Consider the following 18,187-nt stretch of genomic DNA (forward strand, 5'->3'; position numbering starts at 1 on the left):
TTGTTTGTTTGTTTGTTTTTTCAATTTAATGGCGAAGTATTTTTCTATGGTTGATTTTTGTTTTTAATTATTGACAGCTTTCTTTAGGGGTGATGGTGGTATTCACATTCTCCTGGAATCCTAACAGTGATCCATCGGTGTGTCTCAGCTGTGAATAGATGACACCATCACCTACTGTACATCATTAACGAATAATTAACTATCCATTAATTCAGGAGGAGCACACAGCCTTTCCCTGCCTATCTCCCCTTTGCAAAAAATAAGATTTGTTTATTAATGCAAGCTCTTTTTCTGAGTCACTTGTCCCCACTCCTGTGCACTGAAATGCCCTCGCTTATGCGAAGGCTCAGGGGGCCCCTCCATGCACCTCTCTTTCCTTCCATGTTTCTGCATCTCTCTTATGGCACTCTCCTGAGCTCGACATCCTGGAGTCAGACAAGGACCTGAAAGCTGCTGCTGGGCACGTAGGCAGGCAGCATGCCGTCAAGATAGCACTTGTTGGTCTGGTGGTGTCTGGATTCTGGGAAGGTTTCCCAGCTCCTGCTCTTACATAGAGGCATGGTGGATATATTTTTCCCACTCCCTAAGGAGCAAACTACAAGTCAAAATTCAGTTGGCAATGCTCCCACCCCGTTATTATATCATACCACATGTTCTCAGAATGAAGATGGCGGCGCACAGCAGCTATGGCTTGAAGTGTTTCCAAATGGCCAGAGCAGCCCTGGCTTTCACCCTAGTCATTCACCTTTTGCTGACCTTTTGCTTGTTTATTAATTAATTCATTCATTAATTAATTAATTTATCCTGATCCCAACTTCTCCTCCCTCCGCTCCTTCCAACCCCTCCCTTCTACCTCCCCATGCCTCCCTTTCTCTTCAGAAAATAGGAGGTCTCCCAAGGATACCAACCCTCCTTGGCACATTGCAGTAGGACTAGGCTCATCTTCTACTGAGGCTAGACAAGGCAGCCCCGTTAGGGGGAAGGATCCAACAGCAGGCAACAGAGTCAGGACAGCCCTGTTCCTGCTGTCAGGGGTTTCTAACTAACACCACTGTTGACTTTGATGACCTGTGGCTTTAAGTGGGCCTTCTCCTGGATTCAGCCGTGTCCATATCTGCCTCCCTGGCCCAGTTTTCTTGCAGAAGTGGAGGCTTGCATATTTCAGCCATTCCCTTCCACATCGAATGCCACCTAGAGCCGACTTGACATACGCAGGGAGCAGCTCTCATGGTTCAGAGCACCCATCCTACAGGGCATCTCCAGGCTCAGCGGCTCAGATGAACACGTTGTGGTAACTGCTGCTCCTCTTCCTCTCCCACAGGGAGGCCCAGAGGCCTGAGCTACGAGTCACAGCCTTGGGCACCGCTCCCATGTCTCCCATCAAGTTCAGGGCCACCCATCGTTCACCTGAAGAAGTGTTCAGCTGGGTTTCTGCCTGCCCTGTGTCTATTCTCTACAGCAACCAGCATGACCACTTAGAACTGCCTGATTACCAGCACCCCCCACCCACATCCTCCACAGTGGGGCTCGGAGTGCATACCGTGAGGAGTCTGCCTGGTCCCCTGGATGCGGTGGATCCCATTACAATCATTCCCCAGCTTCACAGCTGCATGAAGAAGCCTGGCATGGCCTCTAAGCCATTCCCTTTATATCTCCACTGTCAATGCAAAAGCACCACTCTCCCCTCCAAAAGGAGTTTATTCAGAAGCCAAATAAGAGTGACCAGAGCCTGGGGACGCAGACTTAGCTTACCCCCAAATACCTTGTTCCAAACTTGATGAAGTTTTTAATTATTTTTTTTAATTCTCAGGGAAGAGTGTAAATGTAGTCCCCAGCTACCACAAGTTATGCAACGATTTTCCTGCATTTGGGGAGACCCCAAGTGCAAGAGATGAGCCTCAGCCTAGAAAAACCACTTCCTTGGTCACGGTGTCTCCCCTGCCAGGTACACAGTGATAAAAAGGTTACAGTAACGGCACAGTCCTGAGTCACTTTTCAGATTCATCCATGGGAACATCACAGAGGCACAGCATGGGGAAGGAGGGGGGAAGTCTGCTAGACACCCTAGAAACCAGGAGCATTCTCCGTCTTCTGCTCGGCTGAAAACAAGTGATCTCTTCCTACGTTCCCTGGGACTTACCCAACGGTGGCAAAGATGCCATGTAACACAGAGTGGAGTCATAAATGGCATCCAGGAGACAAAAGATGGCCAGAGACAACCTGGCTCTGGAGACATTCTAACCTCTACTGAGCATCGATGTTCTAATTAGCCTCAAGCAAGGGTCCAGAGAAGGTGTGGTTCTCATCGGGAACTTTCCACAGGAAAACCACAACCTTGCTCCTATGGAGAACATGGCCTCCAGTGATGATAGCTATGAGGCTTGTAGCAGGCTAGGGCATCTGCAGAGAGCCGTGGAAGACCCAGAGAGGGGCAGAGAGCACAGCGATCAAAGGCCTCCTCAGAGGGTAGGAAGCAGGAGAAACTGGAGAGCAGAAGGCAAGAGATCTCAAGGAGAGGACCTGCTTTCCCGTGGCTTTGCATCTGCCACACCTCTCCAGTAGAGGCTTGTGGACATCCAGGTGTCCCCAGAGATACTTTGCAGACAGCTGGGATTCCCTAGACCATTAATACGGGCAGCCAGGACCTCCAGGAGAGCCTCAAGTGCAAACTCATTCAAGAGATGAGAGGGCAGGGCTCAGGCCATCAGTGCAGCACTAAAGAGTCACAGTATGGAATACTATTCTGTTGTTAAGAAAAACAAAATTATTAAATTCACAAGTAAATGTGTGGAGCTGGAGAAAATCGTTCTGAGGTAATACAGACCCAGAAAGACACAGCTCACAGCTTTCCTTTCATTTGTGAGTGTTAGCTTTCCAACTTCACATGTGCGTACTTCATTTGGAAGACTCGTGGGGTTGGGAAATTACTAAGGGGCCATGAGCGTGGTGGGGGCTTTCAAGGGGGGAGACATGGAGAACAGTGCTTAGAAAGGTCAGAGCAGAGGAATGGAACAAAACAGAGGGGGCCGCAGAGCACACAAGAGGAATAAAACCCGTGTGTGTGTGTGTGTGTATGTGTGTGTGTGTGTGTATGTTTGTATGTGCATGTAAGTGGGTGTGTGTGCATGTGTATGGATGTGTGTGAATGCATTGTGCAGGTCTTGTGTTCAGGTGTGTGTGCATTTGTGTACAAGTATGTGACTGTGTGCATGTGTGTGTGAATGCATAGGCATGTTCCTGCCTGTGTGTGTGTGTATGCACACATGTGTGTGTGTGTGTGTGTGTGTGTGTGTGCATGTGTTTCAGCATGTGTTTGTGCATGTGTGTATGTGTGCATGCATTTGTGTGCCTGGGTGTCTGTGCATGTGTGTGCGACTGTGTGTGTACATGCATGTATGTTTCTGTATGTGTGTGTGTGTGTGCGCACACATGTGTGTGTGCATGTGTTTCAGCATGTGTTTGTGCATGTGTGTATGTGTACATGCATTTGTGTGCCTGGGTGTCTGTGCATGTGTGTGCGACTGTGTGTGTACATGCATGTATGTTTCTGTATGTGTGTGTGNGTGTGTATGTGTACATGCATTTGTGTGCCTGGGTGTCTGTGCATGTGTGTGCGACTGTGTGTGTACATGCATGTATGTTTCTGTATGTGTGTGTGTGTGTGTGCATGTGTTTCAGCATGTGTTTGTGCATGTGTGTATGTGTGCATGCATTTGTGTGCCTGGGTGTCTGTGTATGTGTGTGCGACTGTGTGTGTACATGCATGTATGTTTCTGTATGTGTGTGTGTGCGCACACATGTGTGTGTGCATGTGTTTCAGCATGTGTTTGTGCATGTGTGTATGTGTGCATGCATTTGTGTGCCTGGGTGTCTGTGCATGTGTGTGCGACCGTGTGTGTACATGCATGCATGTTTCTGTATGTGTGTGTGTGCGTGTGTGTCTATGACTCTGTGTCTGTGTGTTGTAAAGAGAACATATTTAACACATTAGATATTACTAAATACAAAATGCTGATCATAATCTCTTTTTTACCTTGTGTGTATGTGATTCTGTGAGTCTGGGTGTATGTATGTGCACCACATGAATTCTAGAGCCGAAGAAGGTAGAAGAGGCACCAGATTCCCTGGAACCGAAGCCACAGATCATGGCACCCCATGCGGTGGGGACATAACCTAGGTCCTCTGCGAGAGCGTTAGTGCTTTTAGCCAGAGTTACCTCTCCGGCCTGATTTGATAATGAATGATTGTTATATCAAATAATCAATGAACTTAGTATTGTAAAGTGATCTGTTTGATATGTAAAATTAATATTTAAAATGTTAAAAGTGTTTATTCATGTAATATTTAAATATGAATAGATTTGTCTATTAAAATACAGCACACATAAATGTGGGACTATATTGCTGTCAGGGCATAAGGTGTTGGCAGTGAAGCATCCATAAGGAGGCTCTGAGCTTGAGTCTCCAGTTGCCTAAACATGTCTGCTGCTGGCTGCAGCAGGTATTTGGGTGTTCGCTTGCTTTTGTGCCATCTTGCCCCAGAAGAGGGCTTCTTCAAGGGGTCCCACGAATGCATCCAAACCCATGACACTATGCTGCCATACTGCAAGAGGGCTTCCTCTGGAAGGTTCTCAGACTTCAGGTCTTGGGGAGTGGTGTGTGCCCTTAGCATCTACACCCCACTTCAAGCAATGGACTAGGCCTCTCCTCCTCTAGCAACCTCCAATGACCTTTTGTGGTCAGCTTCCATTCAAATGTACTTTGGAGCATCTAGCAAAATAAAAGTCGGGAGAGCTGGATGGATGGATGGTTGTAGATGCCTATGCAGTAAGGCAAAATGTACCCTGCCGCAGAACTCTGAAGGAAGCCTTATGCCTGTGAATAGTTTTGTGTGCATTGATATCAGATGCAACATGGGAAAGACCATATACGATGAACAAAGGCTTACATAACCCAAACCTGTCAAGAAACAGGACACCTTCACAACAACCCTTAGCAGCCAATTCCTCCTACCTGTGGCCCCACCCAAGAAGGACATACAGGATCAGGAACAGCTTGAGTACTGTAGATCCAGTGGCCTCCTGCTCTCCTGCAGCAGGGCTGTCCCTTGGCTTGCTTCTGCATAAAGTTTCCTTGTCACTTTATAATCTATGTGGATGTCTCCATTTCTCTGAATAAGATCCCAAGAACCTGGAAACATTTGATTCCCAAAGTGACCCAGTAATGGGAGGGCCTGCCAGGAAGAAAGAGGATCTCAGAGAGGCCCATGTTGCTACTTACCACATTCCCGGAAGTCCACAGCCCTTAGAGGTTAGCACCTTTTTCAAAGAAATGGATTTTGAGACAGGGTCTTCTTATATTGTAATTCAGCCTGGTCTAAAGTCATCAGGCAGCCCATGCTGACCTCAAACATCCCGCCTTAGTCTTCTGAATGCTACCAAGTTCTGAAAATTTCAATATTTTTAAATCAAATTCTTTGTACAGACAGACTCCTCAGAAGATAGTGACAGATGGGCAGCATAGTAAACACATTTTTAATAAAACTTTACTACAAAGACACAGAGAACGAACAGGGCAGAAGGGGGAAGGAATGAGGCAGATGGATGGCCATGAGTCTCCACCCTTTGTCTCTCTCTCTCTCTCTCTCTCTCTCTCTCTCTCTCTCTCTCTCTCTCTCTCTCTCTCTTTTTCTGTAAATCAGAACCACTCGTGACTAACCAAGGGCCCTGGCCTGTCTCTCAGGATGAGGAGGGATCAACAGTGCCAGGCCCATGAGGTAGAGGAAAGACTGTAACGACACAAGCAGCCGAGAACACAGGGAAATTAAAACACTTCAAGACTCTTCCGGGACAAGTTGATTCCTAGCCACAAACCCTGCCGTAATTGACTTTCATCTGGGTCATTGTCTTCATGTCTGCAAAAGTGACTGGATGGGCTTCAGCAAGTAATGCTCAGAGGAATTTCAGACGCAGGAAAGGAATGTTCATACGGAGCAACCAGCACCTCTTAAATTCTAAAAAGGAATACAGGAGACCCTCCCAATTATGCAAACCAGCCGAGCCCAGGGAGTTCAGCTAGAGTCCATTTGCATTTTCATTGCAATTTTCTTTGAACAGTAATCAGGTGAGAATATGCCTTATGGGCAGGGGAAAGACGTTTCGGTGAATAAAGATATAATAAAAAATATAGATGCTCAACAGAGGCTGCTATCAAATTAAAGATAAAACTAATAAGCTGAGCTGCAGGGAAGGCAATTCAGAGGCCTGGGGAGAGCTCTTCACCCCGGCAGACCCTCCACTCTCCTTGTGCCTTGAACCACCAACAACAATAACATGTCATTAAAGCAAAATTAGATGTTAAATGCAGTTATCAAAAAGGGGAGTATAATAGCGTTACTCACACGATGCTCCTATTCTGAGAATTATATTTTTAGCCTGACACATAAACCTTAATGCTCTTCAATAATAAAGCCAGAAAAGCACCTTAGAAATAACTTCCTTCTTGGTCTGTCAACTGAGCCCCCAAGAGACCCTGGGGCCACCTAATATCAGGATGAGAAACTGTGACAGGGACAATGGAAAACACCCAGGGAGGACCAGCAGAGAATGTGGGGAAGAGCCTCTCTATACCCAATTACACTCCTTGACACATGAACCTCACTCAGTACATGGCAGGTGGTGTGTGTGTGTGTGTGAGAGAGAGAGACAGAGACAGAGACAGAGACAGAGACAGAGACAGAGAGAGACAGAGACAGAGACAGAGAGACAGAGACAGAGAGAGACAGAGACAGAGAGACAGAGACAGAGAGACAGAGAGACAGAGAGACAGAGAGAGTAAATCAGAAGATTACCTGGTGTCATTACTCCAGAGCTTCCCACCCTGAATTATTGGGTCAGGGTTCTCCACTAATCCGGGTTAAGTTTAAGCTGGCCAGCCAGCTTCAGAGAGATACCTGTCTCTGCCTCCCCGATGCTGGGATGCCAAGGACTTGCTATCAAACCCTGCTTTTTTATGTGGATTCAGCAGACGATCTCAGCCCTCTGCTCTGCAGTCATTTTATGTACTAAGACACTCCCCAGCATGGAATAGCAGTTTTTATTTTGTCTATTGGAGGCCATTAAATCCAGAAAACACTTAAGGGACTCATGACCATCTTACAAGAGACATAAGAAGAAAATGGATCTTATGTTAGGAGCTACTTCAGTAGCACTAAGTAATATTAAGCGGTTCATGTTTTAGGAGTCTGCTTGGTTTGTTTTTACAGTCCCGGGGCCAACTATGCTCCATGCTATACCAATGCTCTCCCATAGAACCACGCCCCCCAGGCACTTACTGGGGGATTACAGTCAGATGCTCTACATTGAGCCACACCCCAAGCCCTGTCACTCCTTTATGTTCCTCTGTTCACCAAGCAGCATAGATGTTTGAAGCGGACATGGTTTCAGACACATCCAATACCCATGTGTGCTAGGAGGTTGGGTTCAGTCTGGGTCTGGATCCCAGCACATGATACTATCTCTGAGAATTGTACTAATTAGAGAGAGACTCGGAGAAGCTTAAACATACCATTACTATACACTGTCCTCAAGCACAGGGCAGGCTGGCTTCCCCTGTCTTTGGTGATGTTCCTCTGATCCGGTAAACTGAAGTGTGACATACTTTGTCTGGATTCTTATAACGGGTTGAGTCTTCTGACAGCTGAGGAAAACAACTCAGCAAGCTGTGCTGGACCAGGGACCTCTGCACAGAATTCTTCTCAAGACGTGAGAATGGGATCATAGAATCCAGCTTGCTCAGCCCTTCCCCTCTCACAGATCCCAACCGCTGCCCTACTGAGAGCACTGTCGGTGATTCTCTAACAAACAGACCTCCAGATGCCAAGGTTTCTCACCAGGGAAGTGGGTACTGGTATCTCCCTGTCTGGGGCATGTGATACAGTGACAGGAAGCCAGCTAACACACTTGCCTGCCACTAAAGAGCCTCCTCTCCAAATGCTAGGGGTCGTAGACAGAACCTAAACAGGCAAGAGCCAGAAACACAGGGAGGGAGGGCTTATAAACATGTGCATTAGCTAAGCATGGCTAGCCTTCTCTGTGGGTACTGATCTCTAATCAAGTCTTGTGAGGAACCTGAGAGGAAGTGGTGAGCTTCAGCACAAGGAAGAGCATGCTTACCTCTGCACAGAAGGGGTAGGGAGGCATGTGGGCTTCCCAGAGAACAATGGCACCCAGCTAAAGGGACATGCTGTGAGGAAGGATAATTCCTGGTACATTTTTTAAAAGACCCTGAGTGATTTGCTAGTTGAACTGTCAAAGGACATCTAGTTAGAAGAAAGTGAGATAGGAAAAAAATGGAGAGTAGGATGCCCTGGGTGGGCATCCCATGGTCCAGCAGATGGAAGCTTAATTCACTGCTATTTATAAACTTGATGAAAGTAGCGTGTCTTTCTGCAAAAGAAGCTGGGAGCATCTAGTTACCTGCCCAGTATTATGTAGCAGTTTCCTCCCCAGATTAGAGCATTCCTTTGTGTAGGGAAGTTAATCAGGAAAAAAAGCCACTCAAATAGTTTCAGGAAGTCCCTGAAACTGACAAGTAACATTAGGCCCCTCCCTTCCCAAAAGTACATAAATAGTAAGGATTACTGAGAGTCACTCCCAGACAAACCACATAGCCTTAAAGAACACATGAGCAACTGAGCTACCTGGAAGAGACTCAGATTAACTGGGAGAGATTAAGGTGAGAGTGCCACCTAGGAAGGGCACTCTCCAACCTCCTGAGCCATCTACACTCCATGCACTGAGCTCCAGGTTTCCAGCCTCTCTGGACTGTCATTCATCCTGGGATGGGCTTTGATGATACAGTTGTCTTTGAATTATTTCTGCCCCTGTATGTAACCCCTTGGCTATAAATAGTCCCAATAAAACTCATTGGTTCACCAAGTTGGACTTTGGTAATATTCGTAATTTGTTCTACCATGGATTTCCTATCTGAGGTGAGTAAAGGTTCCCTCACATCTCCCTAAAGGGTCACACGGCACCAACTCATCTTCCTTCTCTACTGACATTTGCATACGTCAGCGATAGGTCCCCGTGGAGAAATGTACGTTAAAACCACAGAAGCATGAAATTATGCTTCTGAACTTGCTTTCTGTTTCTCAAGGGATTAGTCATGATCCTTTTCTGATGAGATAGTTATTACCTATTAATTTGAAAAAGTCATGACAGTGCCAAGAAGAACTGTAAAATGACCTATAATTACCCCCCCCCCTTTTTTTAAGTATATAATGGAGCTGGGGTGATGGCTGAGTAGGGTATATGCTTGCTGCCCAAGCATGAGGACAGGAGTTCAAATCCCCAGGACTCAGATAAAAATCTGGGAATGGTGGTGCATGTCTGTTATCCCACTGCTGTGGAAGCAGAGATGGTAGATCTCTGGGGCTTCTTGGCCAGCCAATCTAACTGAAGGTTCAGGGAAACGCCCTGTTCCAAAGAGTAATGTGGAGAGTAATTGATTAAGACAACCAACACTGGCTTTTGGCCTGCACACTCACTCACTCACACACACAAACACACACACACACACACACAGGAGACAGACAGACAGACAGACAGACAGACAGTGGATGTAGCTGAGTGGTAGAGCCTAGAACGTGCAAGGTCTTGGATCTACCCTCAACATCCTCAAAACAAATGTATGTGTATACAAACATATATATGTGCACAATAAACCTATTTACAATAGTATGTGTGTAAAATTACATGCACAAAACAGTATTACTCTTTTGTGCAAGTGGCAGTTAACATTTATTTTTAAAAATGCAATATTGTCTCACGAGATGGAACTTGACCTGTTATCTTAGTCTCTGTTTCTGTTTCTGTGACTAAAATACTCTGATAAAAAATAACAAAGGGTTTATTCTTGGCTTACAGTTGAAGGGTAAAGTCCACCATGGTGGGGAAATGAGGGCAGCAGGAACTTGAAGCAACTGGTCTCATGCCACCTACAATCAAAACGCAGAGTGGTGGATGCTTCAGCTCAGCTTCCTGTCTCTGTTCATCTAGTCCAGGATCCCAGCCAGGGAATGGTGCTACCCACAGTGAGATGATCTTACCCCATCCATTAATGCATTATTGATAATTCCCCTACGGGCAAGCCTAGGGGCTCATCTCCCAGCTGGTTCTATATTCTGTCAAGTTGAAGGCATTCACCATCACATCCTCCTCCTTCCCAGGCCGGTCCCAACTCCCAACAACCATCAGAAGCAACTACCAGCCTGGATCTGTCATTAAGCTGCTGCTGTGACTGGAGATGTTCAGGGCAGCTCACCTTCTGCATGCTTTGTAATGGGTATTATGTCATTCACATTACCAGATAATTTAGTGTCCTCAAACTTCTGTTGCAAGTGTCATCATGTAACCTTCACAGCACAAAGCTTACACAAACACAGACACACACAGAAACACACACACACACACACACACACAATTAAACCCTACTTGTCCTAACTCAGATTCTGTTCCCTTGTTAAAATAGTCTGGCCAGAAGTAACTTAGGGAGGAAAGGGTTTTTTCCTCTTAGATTTCCATCACTAGGCAAGTTGAGCCAAAACCTTTAGTCAGGAATTATCATGGAGGAACTGTGGTAGAGACCATGGAGGAATGCTGCTTACATACTCAATCTCAGGGTCTACTCAGCCTGCCTAAGGATGGTGCCACCTGCATGGGACAGTCCCTCCTATACCAATTAGCAAACAAGAAAATGTCCCACAGACATGCAGGCAATTCTTCATATGAGATTTCTTCATCCCAGATGCATCAAGTTGAATGAAGATTAGCCATCACACTAGACTTGAGGGAGAATAGAAAGTGGTGAAAGAAACTACTACACATAAGACATAGCACTTTCTAGAATAGCAGCTCTTCTTGGCACAGCTGAGTGCTTACAGGAAGTGTTTCCACACATAAATGCCCTTATGGGGACTGCAGACACAAGCAAATATCAGTTCCCAGACAACAGGAAGATCAGGGAAGAGCATCAGGCAATGACTGACTGCTAGGATTTCCTCCCTTGGGTCCTGGAAGATTACTGCAGAGGACAGGTTGAAGCTCCCCTCCATCTTTGCTCCTCTCTGGGGGACTGGATTCTGTCCCAGAAATACACACATTCTTCTTACTTCCTTTTATCTTGTCTCTGAGGTCATCATGCCAACACCATGGTCTCCTCTACCCTGCCCCCCTGTAGCTCACTCACTGTCTCCTTGGTTCCTTATCTTGTCTAATTGGCCCTGGATGGTTGTTTCTGATCTTTGTCACTAAAGGGCACAGATGACTACATAATTTGGGTTGGACATACATTTTTATTACCTGATGGGTCATGCTTACCTTTCATTATACAAACCCTGCTTCTCTACAAAGCTCCATTACAGACCTGGAAGTCTTCCACCCCTTGGTTTAAGCAACTCTGTTCTTTGAGACAGAAGCAGGGTAAGACTGTGCTAGAATGTTCTAGGATACTTCCATCAGCTCCCTTAGATACAAAGAGTTCTCTTGTTTCTCCAATCTGGACCACCAGAGTGTGGTGTGTGTGTGTGTGTGTGTGTCTGTCTGTCTGTCTGTCTGTCTGTGTGTGTCTGTGTGTGTGTCTGTGTGTGTACTCACTTTTAGTATCATTCCAGGTTTCCAGTGTGTTCTACAATTTAGTAATTATTTTATAGTAAAAATAAGAAAATTGTGATATGAAATGAACCATCAAACCAGCAATCTCGCTCTGTCCCGTTTGCCTATTTACAGAAACATACTATACTACAGATAACTATAGGTACCTGAGTAATTCATTTAAAAATTAAAAACAGAAAGCCTCAGAATAGTTGAATGTCATTAGAATTCCATTCATCTTCTGTTGCATTACAGAGATGACGTTCCAGCAGTGATAAAATTAGTTTAAGGAGAATGTAACAGCACCCCTTGGTTAATTAGGTTAATCCATACAATTAGCTGATTTTTTTATACAGAAAACAAAACATAGGTTCTGTGGAGCAACAATGCAGAGAGCAGTGCATCCTTGTCAATGAGCTGTGAGCCCATTTTGTCCCACATGACCTTCTCTGGCACTGAGAATCCTATTGTCTTCCCCTAAGGAAAGTGTTAATCACAGGTTGAAGAGATGCTACAGTTGGCAAAGTGCCTGGAAGACAGGTACGAGGATCTGAGTTCAACACACCAAACCAGTATGAAAAAGCCAGGCATGGTGGCACAGGATCTCAAATTTGGGGAGGGAGAGAAGATAGATTCCTGGGGATCAATGACCAGCCATCTTGTCCAAATCAGAAAGCCCAAGGCCCATGAAAGATCCTTGTCTCAAAGACCAAGATGGACAGCACCTGAAGGTTGTTAAAGGTCACCCAAAATTGACTTCTGACATGTACAGTCACACATATGCAAGCACGCACACACATGAACGTGTACACACATCGACACGTGGACACGTTGATGCTGTGACCCTTGAATTCTCCTTGGCCCTCGTCATGATTTCCCCCACTTGTGCTGTCATATTACCTTATCACGTGAGTGGAATGTCCTTAACAAGCAGCTTCCAAGGCGATAGGTAGGAGAGACATCATCCCTGTTCCGTGTTGCTGCGGTCTTATTTGAGGCCTTCTAATCATACAGCAAAGCACCTCTTGCTTGAAAATTGTCGCTAGTAGCTTTCGTTTTGTTAGGAGCAAGGCTATGGGGACATGACTGAAGTGTGTATGAAGAAAGTTGGATCCTAGTGAAACCTGTCCATCAATGCTTCCTTCCTGCACCTGCAGAATTCTTGTGCTGGGCTGCGTGAGTATGATGACCACTTTCCTACCCCTGCTACAGACAGACCATTGACAAAACACCAAAAAGAAGAATTTATATTGGCTCACAGTTTAAGGGGATACAGTCTATCATGGCTGGGTGGGCAAGATGCAAGGCGACTCCATGGCCCTGGAAGTGTATGTCTGGGACATTTTTCTTCATGACTTGGCAGAACAAGAATCAAAAGGGGAAAGCTGGTCCCTTCTAGTCTAGAACCAAGGAGTGATACCAATCACCTTTATGGTAGGTCTTCTTTTCTAAGTCAATCCTCTCTGGAAGTGCTGCACAGACACATCTAGGAGTGTGTGTATCCCTGGTGATTGTAAATCTAGTCCAACTGGCCATGGAGATTCACCATCACAAAGTTCTGTGTGTCCCCACATCACTGTGCCCTGTCTGGGCAATTATTGTAATACAGACCTCTTTGTGATACTGAAGTCAGAATGACCCAATAACAATGTGGTGAAGGAAGGATTTTAAAGTCAAAACCCATCACTGAGGGAGGTCAGGGTGAAAACTTAAGGCAGGATCATGAATCAAAAGCCATAGAGGAAGCTTATTCTCTTCAGCTAACTTTCTTATATAGCCCAGACCCTGTGTAGGAGTGGTGCTACCCACAGTGGACAGAGCCCTCCAAATCAATCCTTGGCCAAGTCAAACCCACACAGACATGGCCACGAGGCCAAGGTGATCTGAGCAGTCCCTCAATTGATATGCCCTCAAATGATTCTAGGCTGTTTCAAGCCGAGAGATGAAGCTAACTAGATAGTTCTTAGCTAACATAGAATTTCCTCGGAAATCTCTTGCTGAGATGAGAAGAAGACTGAAGTCTGATGCTAGCCGGAGGGGTAACTTGTCTCTCAGCAGAGATTTTGCACATTTCTGATGACTCATCACACCACCTTGCAGGAAAGACTGGAACCCAGACCGTGTAAGTCAAGGGCCACACTGATGAATTATGCAGATCTCTAACTTTCTTACTTCAGCCTACACCTCCTGCCTGAACCCTGAAGATGGGCTCATTAGGAGGGGTCGTGGGGTTTTTTTGTTTCTTTCCTCTTCCTGATTTGGCCATGATGAATAACCCCCTTTTATGTTGCTTTTTACCATTACTTGTGAGTGTCATGGGCTTATGGAGAATAGGTGGCCTAATCTAGCTTCTTAGAGGGCTGATTGGGCCCAGATCTGGCCCTAACTCCAGTCCAAGCCCCACACATATAATTCACATGGAGTATTTAAGGGGCAAGTGACATGACTTCAGCCCATTCTCCAGGGTGAACAGATGCTACCCAGAGCTGTGCCCACGTCTTTCCATCAACTTCCAGAATAGGGTTGTTGGTTTACTGGATTGTTTTCATCCCGAACTCTCCAGAGGGCATCAATCTTAGCGTGCCGTTCACACTTGTCAGCTCTGCATTTATCACTGTTGGCACACGCCAGGTATCCTGAATCAAGTGTTGAACAGATCAGTGGCTGCAGTGTGTCAGGAAAAGCTTTGCAAGAATGACTTAGAGCTTCTATCAAGCCAGTTTTTCATGTTTCCAAAGGAAGAGGGCCCCAGCTGGGATATTTTTTTTTTTTTGAGTCCAGAGAAGCCTTCTGCCCACAGCAGTGATGACTACATTAGCCAGTTTGAGAGGTGCATGTTTGACAGTGATGTTCCAATTATGAAGAAGTGATAACAAGCAGAGTCAATCATGCCACAGCCGTGCTTTCCCGTGCCTGCCCCTGGTGAGCCTCGGCTCTTGAGTACAGGGAGGCCAAGGGGAGGAAAGGAAAGGCATGATTCATATCTGGGAGTTGAAGTGCAGTGAAAACCTATGCAAGGATAACTACCAATTAAAAATAATTTGTAAATGCCAGATGTGCAGACCAAACAATGAATGAAGTTCTGACTGGGACAGTACAGGGTGGGCTGAACCCACAAGAATCAATTCCAAATGAAGTAATTCACTGGGCTTCTCTTGCTCCCAGCTCATGGGAATGGAGGAAATATTCCTTTCTCCATTTTTTCCTAGTCCTACATTCCCCAGACACCCTATTATGGGGGCAGAGCACAGCTATCCACTTACGTGGGCACCTTTTTGCATGGGATCAAGAGATTTTAGCAAGTGAACATTTCACAATCAACCATTAATACCATATTGTTCAAAAATAATGTTAGCACAATAAATTTTTTTAATGTAATGTTTCTTGATTACATCTTTTTATTGAACCAAGTGTACCCACAAATACTGAAATCATACATGCAAATCAACTAAAAACACAAAAGCCTTAGAGCAGAATGCCGGTGAATTTTGATTGAGGAAAGGCCTTCCAAAGCAAAAGATAAAAGAACTTAAAGGAAAATATTAATAAATTCGGCTGTTTTTTTAAAATGCCATTTTAATCAAAATTCTACCCAAATTAAAAACCATGCATCAAACCGTACAAAAGCAGTGTTAGGAAAAAGAAGGCCACAGAGGCAATGGTCCCAGTATGTCATTATGACCTTTATTCTGTCACCACTGCCTGCCACCTCTCGCATGGGCCACAGCGATCTCTCATCTATCACCTCACAGGCAAGTCAGCCATGATGGTGCCCAGTGTGTCCTTAACGTCCTTGGAATAGAGCAAGTTTTTCAGTCTGCTCCGGGGTCAGCCCTGCACCTGACCCGATGCTTCTCCCGTCTTCATCTTCCTTGCCACTCTCACTGAACACCCCTCCATGGGTCTAAAACCCCCTCACGATAGCATGCTCCTTACTTCCTCTTAGTTCTAGCAATCACACCCAACACCACACGTGGCCAACCTCTTACTTCATCTTTGGACTTCAGCCTTGAGGTGACCTATCACCCTAGAAATGGTCTCCTTTCACATGCATCTTCCCATCTCAATGTCTCCACCTTGAGGTGCCTTACGTACGGTTACAGTGCTGCTCCCAGTCTGTCTACTCCATGGGACCACCAGCTCTGCGAGAGGCATGTGCTCTCTGATTTGTTTGTTGTTTGACACTCTGCCTATGTGATGGTTCATATATGCTCAGCCCAGGGAATGGCACTATTAGAAGGTGTGGCCTTGTTGGAATAAGTGTGTCACTGTAGATGTGGGCTTTAAGACCCTCATCCTAGCTGCCTGGAAGCCAGTATTCTGCTAGCAGCCTTCAGATGAAGATGTAGAACTCTCAGCTCCTCCTACACCATGCCCACCTGGATGCTGCCATGTTCCCACCTTGATGATAATGGACTGAACCTCTGAACCTGTAAGCCAGCCCCAATTAAATATTGTCCTTTGTAAGAGTTGCCTTGCTCATGGTGTCTGTTCACAGCAGTAAAACCTTAACTAAGACACCTGTGTTCTGCATTTTGTTTGTTGTTTGTTTGTCTGATACTCTTCCTACAACCCGAAACATTTTCTAGTGCACAGAGAACTCCCAGAACTTCTGAATGAACACCGACGAAATGATCTCACGAGTGTGTGGTACGAATCAGTCATCGTGACTACTATGGAAGAATGTATGTGTGCTGTCTCCTCTGACCCTCCTGGTTCCGTATCAGTGGAATGCAGAGGTGCGACATTTTACAGGTATTCAGAGACTCACTCTGTACCACTGATAGTCATAAGCCTACTCTAGATCAATTTGAGCCTTAATCAATAAGCCCATACTCTTAATCAGTAGATGCATCATATCTCTACATCTATAAAACATACATTAGGACGAACATCCATACTTCCTTCTTTAAAAGATTTTCAAAATCTGCTCTTGTTCTGAGTGGTTCAAAACATGGAGCTGTGTGCTAGCTAGAATTAGCTGCATCTGACTTGGTATCTGTTAACCTGTGCACAGGACATAGTGCCTGAAACAGGAAGTGATGCTGTGTGTCCCTCATGGGCACACTCAGACCATTCTCTTGAATGAAGGTTCCTAAGGACACACTCTGACCTGGAGATTGCTTTACTCGCAGTTTGTCGGGAAGTTAGAAAGATGCAACGTTGTCTGTAAGGTGTCCTTCATCCCCTCAGGACACCTGGAGAAACATAGCCTTGTCACGCCTCCTCGGGAACGTACTAGCTATCATTCCAGGTGGGTGTGGTGGCTGAGAGATCTTTCCTATAGAACCCTTTAAGCAGGATATGCTCGGTATTGCAGACTCAATGCCATGCGATTCCAAGTTGTTCCTTAACCTGGCATGTCTGTATTTGGAGATAGGGCTTTTAGGGAAAGTTATTAAGATCCAGTGAGCCAGAAGAGTGACAGTGCTATCCAGTAGGATTAGTATCTATGAACACCAGTGGAATTTCTCTCTTTATGAATGGAGGAAAGTCTACGTGATGACACAACAAAAATGGCAGTCGACATCTGCAAGGAGAATTCTCACTAGCAACCAGCCTGGGCACCAACTTGACCGTGGCCTCTCTGGGCTTCAGAACTATAAGAAGGAAATTTCTACTTGTTAAGTACCCCTGGCCTATGGAACTCTGTAATGACAGGCCAAGATAATTAAGATACCTTATTGGGTAGAGACTGCTGATGGCCAGCCTTGTGTGGTAGTTTCTGAAATCCTGTCCCTATCTGCCATGCGACTATCCAAGTAGAAACAAAATTTTCCTGACTAAAATAAGTCGGGCTATATGATGTCATTCATGTTTTAGTGTACTAACTGTGGTACATTTGGGCCACCGCATCCAGTGATGCCCAGGAGGACCTGAGAGTGGCATCCTCGGACCTGTCCCTGGTTTTCCGTGATCACCCAACCATCGTTATCCCCGATCACTGAGTAGTAACCCTCAGATCTTCCTAGGGTCAGCTATGAGATGCCTCTGACATGTTCCACCTTCTCTTTTTGAGCAGAGCCATTCTGCCCATCACCACCTGCTGAGCAAGCATGAGATAGATGTGCCACAGTCACTTCCTAAGTTTCCCGTTTGCCATCCCTTCCTCTCAAACCATCACGGCCACATCCGGCTTTTCAGTGAACAGGGTACTTGGTTCATCCTGTTAGTAAAATAATCCCAGAATTCAGTTTCAGTTCTTGGTACAGTCTTTCCATGGCCTTGACTGAGACTTTTGTCCTTAACCTCTCACTGAGTAGACATGCCCAGCGACACCTCCCAGCCCCCGATGCTGTGGTCTTTAGCTCACTGAGGCACCTGAGGAACTCAGGCCTCCTGTTTACCCCGCACAGGCCAACACTGGCCATCAGTATTCCAGATACCTCGTCCCATCACAAAGGAGAGAAATTTCTTGGAACCAGTAAGTATGGAGAAAGAACGGCAGGGTAGAGTGCTTGCACATATATTTTGTAGCTCACGCTGCTAGCTGCAGGACTAAGGAACTCTATTTTCAACACTCATTTACACGTA

General features: G+C 45.7%; 1 pseudogene; it reads right to left on the minus strand.

Annotated features, from left to right (window-relative positions):
* Nucleotides 1–1,806: 1,806 nt before the first annotated feature.
* On the minus strand, nucleotides 1,807–1,953 carry LOC115029926 (annotated as a pseudogene).
* Between the last annotated feature and the right edge of the window lie 16,234 nt (nucleotides 1,954–18,187).

This window comes from Mus caroli, chromosome 18, assembly GCF_900094665.2.
Source record: "Mus caroli chromosome 18, CAROLI_EIJ_v1.1, whole genome shotgun sequence".
Taxonomy (NCBI): Eukaryota; Metazoa; Chordata; class Mammalia; order Rodentia; family Muridae; genus Mus; species Mus caroli.